Source organism: Ovis canadensis, chromosome 1 (assembly GCF_042477335.2).
Source record: "Ovis canadensis isolate MfBH-ARS-UI-01 breed Bighorn chromosome 1, ARS-UI_OviCan_v2, whole genome shotgun sequence".
Taxonomy (NCBI): domain Eukaryota; kingdom Metazoa; phylum Chordata; class Mammalia; order Artiodactyla; family Bovidae; genus Ovis; species Ovis canadensis.
The window spans coordinates 220,692,156-220,704,036 of NC_091245.1; the positions used below are offsets into that span (position 1 = coordinate 220,692,156).

At 42.0% G+C, this 11,881-nt stretch overlaps 1 non-coding gene across 1 annotated transcript; it reads right to left on the reverse strand.

Annotated features, from left to right (window-relative positions):
* Positions 1–11,528: 11,528 nt before the first annotated feature.
* Positions 11,529–11,631, reverse strand: LOC138431483 (U6 spliceosomal RNA). The gene has a single exon (XR_011253704.1). It is a non-coding gene; the product is annotated as a U6 spliceosomal RNA (small nuclear RNA).
* Positions 11,632–11,881: the final 250 nt, after the last annotated feature.

The following is an 11,881-nucleotide window of genomic DNA, read 5'->3' on the forward strand; positions in this document are numbered from 1 at the left end:
ATGTATAAACACCTAACACAGTGCTATTCATAGGCTTAACATGTTCAAAGACTTGGGGGGCAATTTAAAAATATCTTTGAAGTTGTGGGTATTCATCATCATATGTAATAATGCTTACTTTCTAGAGCCCCTCTCTAAGGAGGGCAAAGCAATTTATCTGACTTATTTTCATGACATCCTTGTGAGATAAGGCAACTACCATTATCTCCCTTTTGCAAATGGAGAAAACTAAAACACTGGGAGGTAAAACTCACTTGAAGAAGGTCAGTAGCAGGCCCAAGAATTTAAACATACACACTAAAGCTTTTAACTCCCATTTTAGTTTAACTACAGAAAACTAAACAAACAAAGAATTACAAAAATAAGCATCTTAAACTTTTTCTTCTTCAATTAAAGAATAATTAATGGTCAACCACTTTTTCCTTGTCTGCCTTGGTAAGGGCAACTGTCTAAAATCAGGCTTTTCACAATAAGTAGAATTTTATTACTCTGAAAGGAATGAAATATTTGCAAAACTGTGACATTCATTTCACACTTACTAAATACTTTGTCTGTAACATGTTGCATTGTTGAGACTTCAAAGGTGAGAAACATATTCCCCTCCTCAAAGTTCTTCCTGGAGGGTAAGATTATGTAAACAGGTAATATATTGCATCTTTTTTTTTTTTTTGCCATGCCACATGGCATGTAGGACCTTAGTTCACCAACCAGAGATTATACCCATGCCTCTTGCATTAAGAAAGAGGAATCTTACTCATTGGACCACCAGGGAGTTCCCACAGTGTTATCTAAGTTTGACTAAATTCTTCATTTTATTTCCCTAATTCTTACTCACTTTCCCCATCTCTGTAAGTGCCATTGCTGTACACTCAATTGCTCAAACCAATAATCTGGGCCTCAACCCTGACTCATTCTCCCCTCACGTCACCATATCTTCTGGTCTATCTCTAATTCATTCCATTCAGTTCAGTCACTCAGTCAAGTCCAACTCTTTGTGAAGCCATGAATCGTAGCACGCCAGGCCTCCCTGTCCATCACCAACTCCTGGAGTTCACTCAGACTCATGTCCATCCAGTCAGTGATGCCATCCAGCCATCTCATCCTCTGTAGTCCCCTTCTTCTCCTGCCCCCAATCCCTCCCAGCATCAGAGTCTTTTCCAATGAGTCAACTCTTCACATGAGGTGGCCAAAGTACTGGAGTTTCAGCTTTAGCATCATTCCTTCCAAAGAAATCCCAAGGCTGATCTCCTTCAGAATGGACCAGTTGGATCTCCTTGCAGTCCAAGTGACTCTCAAGAGTCTTCTCCAACACCACAGTTCAAAAGCATCAATTCTTTGGCGCTCAGCCTTCTTCACAGTCCAACTCTCTCATCCATGACCACTGGAAAAACCATAGCCTTGACTAGACGGACCTTTGTTGACAAAGTAATGTCTCTGCTTTTGAATATGCTATCTAGGTTGGTCCTTCCTTTCCTTCCAAGGAGTAAGCGTCTTAATTTCATGGCTGCAATCACCATCTGCACTGATTTTGGAGCCCCCAAAATGAAGTCTGACACTGTTTCCACTGTTTTCCAAACTATTTCCCATGAAGTGATGGGACCGGATGCCATGATCTTCCTTTTCTGAATGTTGAGCTTTAAGCCAACTTTTTCACTCTCCATTTTCACTTTCATCAAGAGGCTATTGAGTTCCTCTTCACTTTCTGCCATAATGGCGGTGTCATCTGCATATCTGAGGTTATTGATATTTCTCCTGGCAATCTTGATTCCAGCTTGTGTTTCTTCCAGTCCAGCGTTTCTCATGATGTACTCTGCATATAAGTTAAATAAGCAGGGTGACAATATACAGCCTTGATGCACTCCTTTTCCTATTTGGAACCAGTTTGTTGTTCCATGTCCAGTTCTAACTGTTGCTTCCTGACCTGCATACAGATTTCTCAAGAGGCAGGTCAGGTGGTCTGGTATTCCCATCTCTTTCAGAATTTTCCACAGTTCATTGTAATCCACACAGTCAAAGGCTTTGGCATACTCAATAAAGCAGAAATGGACGTTTTTCTGGAACTCTCTTGCTTTTTCCATGATCCAGTGGATGTTGGCAATTTGATCTCTGGTTCCTCTGCCTTTTCCAAAACCAGCTTGAACATCAGGAAGTTCATGGTTCATGTATTGCTGAAGCCTGGCTTGGAGAATTTTGAGCATTACTTTAGTAGCATGTGAGATGAGTGCAATTGTGTGGTAGTTTGAGCATTCTTTGGCATTGCCTTTCTTTGGAATTGGAATGAAAACTGACCTTTTCCAGTGCTGTGGCCACCGCTGAGTTTTCCAAACTTGCTGGCATATTGAGTGCAGCACTTTCACAGCATCATCTTTCAGGATTTGAAACAGCTCAACTGGCATTCCATCACCTCCACTAGCTTTGTTCATAGTGATGCTTTCTAAGGCCCACTTGACTTCACATTCCAAGATGTCTGGCTCTAGGTGAGTGATCACACCATCGTGATTATCTGGGTCATGAAGCTCTTTTTTGTACAGTTCTTCTGTGTATTCTTGCCACCTCTTCTTAATATCTTCTGCTTCTGTTAGGTCCATACCATTTCTGTCCTTTATCGAGCCCATCTTTGCATGAAATATCCCCTTGGTATCTCTAATTTTCTTAAAGGGATCTCTAGTCTTTCCCATTCTGTTCTTTTCCTCTATTTCTTTGCACTGATCGCTGAAGAAGGCTTTGTTATCTCTTCTTGCTATTCTCTGGAACTCTGCATTCAGATGTTTTTATCTTTCCTTTTCTCCTTTGCTTTTCACCTCTCTTCTTTTCTCAGCTATTTGTAAGGCCTCCCGAGACAGCCATTTTGGTTTTTTGCATTTCTTTTCCATGGGGATGGTCTTGATCCCTGTCTCCTGTACAATGTCACAAACCTCATTTCATAGTTCATCCGGCACTCTATCTATCAGATCTAGGCCCTTAAATCTATTTCTCACTTCCACTGTATAATCATAAGGGATTTGATTTAGGTCATACCTGAATGGTCTAGCAGTTTTCCCTACTTTCTTCAATTTAAGTCTGAATTTGGTAATAAGGAGTTCATGATCTGAGCCACAGTCAGCTCCTGGTCTTGTTTTTGTTGATTGTATAGAGCTTTTCCATCTTTGGCTGCAAAGAATATAATGAATCTGATTTCGGTGTTGACCATCTGGTGATGTCCATGTGTAGAGTCTTCTCTTGTGTTGTTGGAAGAGGGTGTTTGCTATGACCAGTGCATTTTGTTGGCAAAACTCTGTTAGTCTTTGCCCTCCTTCATTCCGCATTCCAAGGCCAAATTTGCCTGTTACTCCAGGTGTTTCTTGACTTCCTACTTTTGCATTCCAGTCCCCTATAATGAAAAGGACATAGTTTTTGGGTGTTAGTTCTAAAAGGTCTTGTAGGTCTTCATAGAACCGTTCTACTTCAGCTTCTTCAGTGTTACTGGTTGGGGCCTAGACTTGGATTACTGAATGGTTTGCCTTGGAGACGAACAGAGATCATTCTGTCGTTTTTGAGATTGCATCCAAGTACCACATTTTGGACTCTTTAATTGTCATGTGAGTTAAATTCACCCCATTCCAGTCCATTTTAGTTCGCTGATTCCTAGAATGTCGACATTCACTCTTGCCATCTGTTGTTTGACCACTTCCAATTTGCCTTGATTCATAGACTTGACATTCCAGGTTCCTATGCAATATTGCTCTTTACAGCATCTTTATCACCAGTCACATCCACAGCTGGGTATTGCTTCTGTTTTGGCTCCATCTCTTCTTTCTTTCTGGAGTTATTTTTCCATTTATCTGCAGTAGCGTGTTGGGCACTTACTGACCTGGAGAGTTCCTCTTTCAGTATCCTATCATTTTGCCTTTTTATACTGTTCATGGGGTTCTCAAGGCAAGAATACTGAAGTGGTTTGCCATTCCCTTCTCCAGTGGACCACATTCTGTCAGACCTCTCCACCATGACCTGCCCGTCTTGGGTTGCCCCGCAGGCATAGCTTGGTTTCATTGAGTTAGACAAGGCTGTGGTCCTAGTGTGATTAGATTGACTAGTTTTCTGTGAGTATGGTTTCAGTGTGTCTGCCCTCTGATGCCCTCTTGCAACACCTACCATCTTACTTGGGTTTCTCTTACCTTGGGCGTGGGGTATCTGTTCACTGCTGCTCCAGCAAAGTGCAGCCGCTGCTCCTTACCTTGGACGAAGGGTATCTCCTCACTACCGCCCTTCCTGACCTTCAACGTGGGATAGCTCCTCTAGGCCCTCCTGTGCCCTTGCAGCCAACGCAGTAATTCATTCCATTACCACCACCCTAATCCAGTTCACTGTTTCTCCTACAGAGACCTTCTGACTAGTTCTCTGCTTCTTATCACGTCCCCTGCTGCTGCTGCTAAGTCGGTTCAGTTGTGTCCATCTCTGTGCGACCCAATGGATGGCAGCCCACCAGGCTCCGCAGTCCCTGGGATTCTCCAGGCAAGAACACTGGAGTGGGTTGCCATTTCCTTCTCCAGTGCATGAAGGTGAAAAGTGAAAGTGAAGTCGCTCAGTCTCATCCAACTCTTAGCAACCCCATGAACTGCAGCGCACCATGGTCACCACCAAATCATTCTTTACAAAGCAGCCTGAGTGAACTTATTAAAATGCAAACCAGACTATGTTTCTTCTCTTCAATAGTTTCACATTGCACTTGGAATAAAATCCAAAATTTTTATCAAGGTTTTGCATAAGCTGATCCCTCCTTGCCTTTTCCACCTCATTTTCTCCCCTCTTCTCTCTTTTTCTGTGCTCCAGCCCCCCAGGGCCTCCTCCTTTCAGTTCCCAGGACTTGCCAAGCTCTTAGTCACCATAGTTCCTCTGCTTGCATTGCTCTGTCCCTGCACTTGGAATTTTGGGCACCTTCTCATCCTCATCTCGATTTAGATACTAATTCCTTGGAAGCCTCTGACCCCCTTTTCAAGCAGCTTCCCCTTCCTTGTATGACATTTTGTTGGTTACCTTCATAGCATGTTTTCCTGATTTGTAATAAATTATTTGCTTATTGTCTGTCTTCTTCACTGGGCTGTAGGGATGGGGCAGGGAGAAAGTCATTTCCCTCACTAAAATATCCTTGGTGTCTAGTACACAGCAGGTAGTGAATAATTACTCAGCAACTGTTGAGTAAGTGAATGAGTGCTGTTGGGACAGACCACAGACCACCAATTGTAACTGCTCTTTTATCAGCACAAAGGCCAAATGCTAAATAGATTTCTGCCAAGTAATAATGCTTTCTAATTTTTTTTCAGTTATAAATGCATGTAACAGTATCCACAAAAAACATTGAGAACTAGATAACAGTATTTCAGTAAAACTCAAGTACCATTCAGTATATTTCTTTTTATTCTCTTTTTGACTGTATACTTTACATAATTATATCTGACATGTAAATTTTAAAGAATTATTTTTCAAATTCTGCTTTTTAGTACTTGGTGGAAAAGCCATCACAGGCATTGCTTTTTGATATTGCAGATCCTTCAGAACTGTTATTTAATACTGTTACTTAATGTTCCATTGAAAGGTTGAACTGTAATCTACATGACGTTTTATCTACTGATGTATATTTAAGTTAATTTCAACTATTTTCCTGCTATTGTGAATAATTATTATGCACATTTGCCATATTTTGATTTTTTTCTTTAATTCTTTTTGCCACACTGCACTGCATGTGGGATCTTAGTTCCCCGATCAGGGATTGAACCCATGTCCTCTGCCTATGGAGTCGTAACAATTGGACAATCAGAGAAGTCCCTAATTAGTTCAGTTCAGTTCAGTCGCTCAGTTGTGTCCGACTCTTTGTGACCCCATGAATCACAGCACGCCAGGCCTCCCTGTCCACCACCAACTCCTGGAGTTCACCCGGACTCATGTCCATCGAGTCTGTGGTGCCACCCAGCCATCTTATCCTCGGTCGTCCCCTTCTCCTCCTGCCCCCAATCCCTCCCAGCATCAGAGTCTTTTCCAATGAGTCAACTCTTCGCATGAGGTGGCCAAAGTACTGGAGCTTCAGCTTTAGCATCATTCCTTCCAAAAAAATCCCAAGGTTGATCTCCTTCAGAATGGACTGGTTGGATCCCCTTGCAGTCCAAGGGACTCTCAAGAGTCTTCTCCAACACCACGGTTCAAAAGCATCACTTCTTCGGCTCTCAGCCTTCTTCATAGTCCAACTCTCACATCCATATATGACTACAGGAAAAACCATAGCTGTGACTAGACGGACCTTAGTCAGCGAAGTAATGTCTCTGCTTTTGAATACACTATCTAGGTTGGTCATAACTTTTCTTCCAAGGAGTAAGCGTCTTTTAATTTCATGGCTGCAGTCACCATCTGCAGTGAGTTTGGAGCCCCCCAAAATAAAGTCTGACACTGTTTCTACTGTTTCCCCATCTATTTCCCATGAAGTGATGGAACCAGATGCCATAATCTTCAGTTTCTGAATGTTGAGCTTTATTTTTGCCTATATCACACAGCTTGTGGGGTCTCAGTTTCCTAACCATTGATTGAACCTGAGCCATGGCAGTGAAAGCCTGGAATCATAACCACTAGGCCACCAGGGAACTTCTTGACATATTTTTAGATTATTCATTTACTTAATTACTGAGAGTGCATGACTAACACAAGCAATAGAATTGGTTTGAAGCAGAATTGTCCAAACTGGTATAATAATCTACCTATTTTGCTTTCTCGTCTAAAGTTTCCATAATAAATTTTTTTCTGGATCACCACACACTTTGCTAATGTAGGGCATGAGTTCGGACCACAGTTTCAAACTTTGGGTAGCTGTGTAGATTTAATCTTTCATTTCTCAAGTCTAGAAGTTTTCTAGAGTCCTTCTACTAAAATGAAGGACGTATTATATTTTTTTTGTCTTTTCCTCATCCCCTTTCCCACTTTGCTTTCACTGCCAATCAGTTTTCATAAGGCAGAAGGTCACGATGATACGGAGAATGAGAGAAAGAAAGAGAGGGAAAGAGTGGAAAGAAAGAGAGAGAATAACCAAGAACAGAGTGTGTCTCTTTCTTGGACGGCCCTGACGTTCTAAGTTACAGGGACAAAGAACATTAGTACAGAGGCTGGATAAGGAGACAGTGATGCCATTCCTACATCAGACCTGACTCATGCATTTAGCTGCAGCCATGCATTGCAGGTGGGATAGACTGACCCTGGCCTCTTTCTGGAACGGTTCTATTCCCATCTCCCTTGTCATCATGATGGTTCTAGGATGGTCCAGCTGATACAAGTCCCACACTTCAGTTTAGTGGTTAAGTGAAGTAAGGGTCTCTTCCGATGGGAACGAAGAAGCAAGAAACTGATGTTGCTTCTCTTGGCAACAAAGAGGGAAGCCATTCTGAGGACAGAGTCAACACATAAAGAAAAGCAGAACCCAGAGACACACACAGAGAAAGGTGGAGTCCTTAATGGACTGTATTGTAAAGCTTGCCCTGCTTCTGGACTTTTCAAATACATGAGCTGATAAATCACTTTCTTCTTCAAGTCAGTTGGAGTCAAGGTTCTTGTTGCTTCTACTAAGCTCAGTGTAATGATACAGGAGGACTGGCATGACTGCAGTATGATTGCTATCTTGCCAAGTAATGGAACTGTGTTCCTGTTCTAGGTGGCTTCTGTCCTAGAAGAAGATGTTCTCCATGACATAGGAGGCCTGCCTCGGAGATCTCTGGGGCCTGTTCTTCTTCCACTGGGAACTCCCACAGCCTGGATGCCTAGTGATGAGGGCATTGCTCTTTCTAAAGACAGGACTTGCAACTTTCAGATACTATATTTGCAAGTAGATTTTCTCCTGTTAGGGATGTTTTGTAACTACCACTACCATGGATGTGGCATGTGATTATTTATAATATCAAAGAGCAGAGGCACAGATGCTGGAATGCAGAGGCAGCACCAATCTTGACAAGAGACTTATGCTATTCAGGGATATAGGCCCAAAGATGAGGAAGTTGGAGCCAACTTCCTAAGAATGCTTAGACTGCTTATTCTAAGAGAAGAAAGAATCTTTTCTTCTATGTGTGTGTCTTGTGTGTTGATGTGTAGCTTTTCAATAATGAGATATACAGTAATGAAAACTTGAATTTTTCCATCTCACAATCCCATTCCTTCCTTTTCTCAGAATAGGCTCTCCCTTTATTGGCTGGTTGTTTATTATAGAGAAGTTCCTTTGAATAATGTTATATCTGAAGTCAGATATCCATCTACTTTAATTTTTACCTAAAAGTTAATGTTTAAGACTTCCCTGGTGGTCCAGTGGTTAAAAGTCCACCTGCCAATGCAGGGGATACAGGTTCGATCCCTGGTCTGGGAAGATTCCACATGCTTCGAGGCCACTAAGCCAGTGTGCCACAACATCTGAGTCTTGCTGCTCTCGATCCAGTGCCATGCAACAAGAGAAGATACTGTTGCAGGAAGGTGGACCCCTTCCAGGGCCCGAAACTGGGCTCTTGCCTAACACTCGGAAATAAATTGTCCGAAGGAGATCAGCCCTGGGAGTTCTTTGGAAGGAATGATGCTAAAGCTGAAACTCCAGTACTTTGGCCACCTCATGCGAAGAGCTGACTCATTGGAAAAGATTCTGATGCTGGGAGGGATTGGGGGCAGGAGGAGAAGGGGACGACAGAGGATAAGATGGCTGGAAGGCATCACTGAGTCGATGGACGTGAGTCTGAGTGAACTCCGGGAGTTGGTGATAGACAGGGAGGCCTGGTGTACTGCGATTCATGGGGTTGCAAAGAGTCAGACACGACTGTGCGACTGAACTGAACTGAACTGAGGAGACACATGTGCTGACAAAGCAAGAGATTTTATTGGGAAAGGGCACCTGGGGCGGAGAGCAGTAGAGTAAGGGAACCCAGGAGAACTGCCCTGCCATGTGGCTTGCAGTCTCAGGTTTTATGGTGATGGGATTAGTTTCCGGGTGGTCTTTGGCCAATCGTTCTAATTCAGAGTCTTTCCTGGTGGTGCACGCATCGCTCAGCCAAGATGGGTGCTAGCGAGAGGGATTCTGGGAAGTGGACGGACACGCGGTGTCTCCTTTCGACTTTTCCTGGACTCTTCCAGTTAGTGGTGGCTTATTAGTTCCGTATTCCTTATCAGGCTCTCCTATCATAAAACAACTCATGCAAATGGTTACTATGGTGCCTGGCCAGGGTGGGTGGTTTCCATCAGTGTGCTTCCCCTAACAATTCCCCACTGAGAGACTTCATATTCAAGATACTCCTTGGGATTTGGGGCGGAGTCTCTTTCTTCTATAACTTATTCCTGCTGTGCATGGGCATAGGCCTGCCTAGCAGAGCAGAAGTCTCTCTCTGCCTGATCTGATCTAAGTTGGGGTGTTCCACATCTGAAACCAGCTTCCACCCTTGTAGTAACAGCAACTTAGTTTGAAACTGTTGGCCCCTCTCAGAGATGAAATAGACAAGGGCCAAACAGGAGACCTAACAGGATGGTCATCTCTGGTCCTCGGAAACAGAAGGCAACATTTGGTGTGAGGGTTGCAGGGTTTGTGACCCTTTTTGGTTGGTTGGTGGTGAGGCCACAGAGCTGTGCTCCAGGAATCTTGTGTTTAGTCTGAAGTGACCATCCTCCACCTGGGTGGGGGCTCAAAGACATTGTTATGCACATTTCTTTGAGTAGGAACCAGGACTCTGTCTGGAGGCTGTACCAACCTTTGATTGTTTCTCCTATTTCTGTATCCCCTCCCTTCCCTCATTAGCAATTGTTTGAATCCACCCTTTGGAACTCAGGGAAGGTCAAGGAGGCTGAATGAAGCCTATATCTTACAGACAAGAAATGGAGAACACAGAACAGATCTCTACTCCAGAGCCCCACAGAGTCTTGCTCAGTTTTAATTTAGGGAACTAGGCAACTATGACTACAATGAGAAGCCTGAGCACGGCAACTAGAGAGCAGCCCATGCTCGCTTCAAATGGAGAAAATCCACACGCAGCAACAAAGACACAGCACAGGTTAAAAAACAAAAGTTAATGTTTAAAAAGAAGTAATACGTGCTGTTGGATGATCGTCTAATTTCTGTGTAGAACAAATCATCCGTTGGCATTCATCACAACAACCTGAGTCTAAAGAAGAAGAGTACTGTTGATGATACTGCTTCTGAATCATTGAAGTTCAAGTCAACACATCTTCCCTTCTCTATCAGACAGGATGGTGTTCCACAAAAATTGTTCTTACATATTCAATAGTGTAATTTTCTCTGCTAGCACAAGATATGGAATTAAAACAGAGTTATATGGAGGGCAAAGGAGAAAACTAGAGGGGATGGCTGTTTCTTTTTTTAAACTTAAAAAGCTATTGTTATGGGAAAAACCTAATTGAAATTTCTGGCCAACCCAATAAAAATAGAGTTGCCATATGATCCTATAATCTATCTCCTAGGCATATGATCTGGGGAAAACTATAATTTGAAAAGATGCATGCACTCAAATGTTCTGAAGCACTATTTACAATAACCAAGACAGGGAAGCAAACTAAATGTCTGTTGATAGATGAATGAATAAAGAATATGCGGTACATTTATACAATGGTCTACTACTCAGCCATAAAGAAAAATGAAATAATGCTTTTTGCAGCAACATGGATGGACCTTAAAGTTATCATAGTAAGTAGAGGGAATGGTTTGAATTTACCAGTTCTCTCTGCTTTTCTCCTCTTGTCTTCTTTCTTGCCTTTTCCCACTTAATTGGTTGGTTGGTCTTTGTCTTAGAGATTCAAATGCTGAGTTTTTAATAGGGCACAAAGACTCAGCTATATTATTTTGAATTTCACACTATTTATGCTAATATTACTTGAAGGTGTTTTGCAGGTATTTGCCTATTTTTTTGCATCTGTTTATTCATGTCTTCATTAATCCAATAAATATTTATTGAGTATCTGCTATGTGTCATCATCATGCTAGGTGCTAGGAATGCCAGGCACTGGGTGACCAAACTGCAGGGTCCCAGGCAGTAAACTAGGGAAGACAGACAGTGACAAATAAACTAATAAATATTTAATTGCAGAGTGTAAAGAAAATGAAGAGGGTGTTATGCTAGAGAATAATGAGTAGGGGAGAAGGACTTGGATAGTAGATGGAGGAGGAGAGGACTGTATATTTTCAGATGATATTTTGTAGATAGGTCTGTGATAGGGATTTTATGACATGCATATGAGAGAAGGGAAGGGGGAATTGGTCATGATTCTTAGGTTTCTGCCTGAGCAAGTGGGATGAATGTAGATGAGTTTTAATATTATGAGGAAGGATAGGTTTTGTAGGAATGTCAATGATTCAGTGTTTTTATGTTGAGTGAGATGCGAAACATCCAAGTGAAAATATTTAGACAGTTGTCATTAGTTTTAGTTTGTGTATAGGACAGGCCCTGCTTGTTTCTACCAACCATTGTAATTATTTTTTAATTAATTAATTTTAATTGGAGGCTTTACAATATTGTGCTGGTTTTCACCATACATCAAAAATTATGGAACACTTCATGAATTTGCATGTCATCCTTGCGCAGGGGCCATGCTGATCTCTGTAAGTCCCAATTTTAATATATGTGCTGCCAAAGTGAGCACCATCCAGTCTAATTATTAATGTTACCTTTCACTCTCAAAAGTTTTTGGTTTATACAGTATTTACACGGTCATCCCATGTATTGGTGAAAGTAGTTTTGGTGGATTAGGGAAGTATGATATTGTAATTTATAATTAGAAATATATATTTAGTCTTCTTTCCTCTTCCTGCCACAGAGCTCTTAAAACCCTTGGAATTTCCTAAGTGGTAAGAATGACAAAGATGTTTTGATATTCACAAGAAATTCCTTTC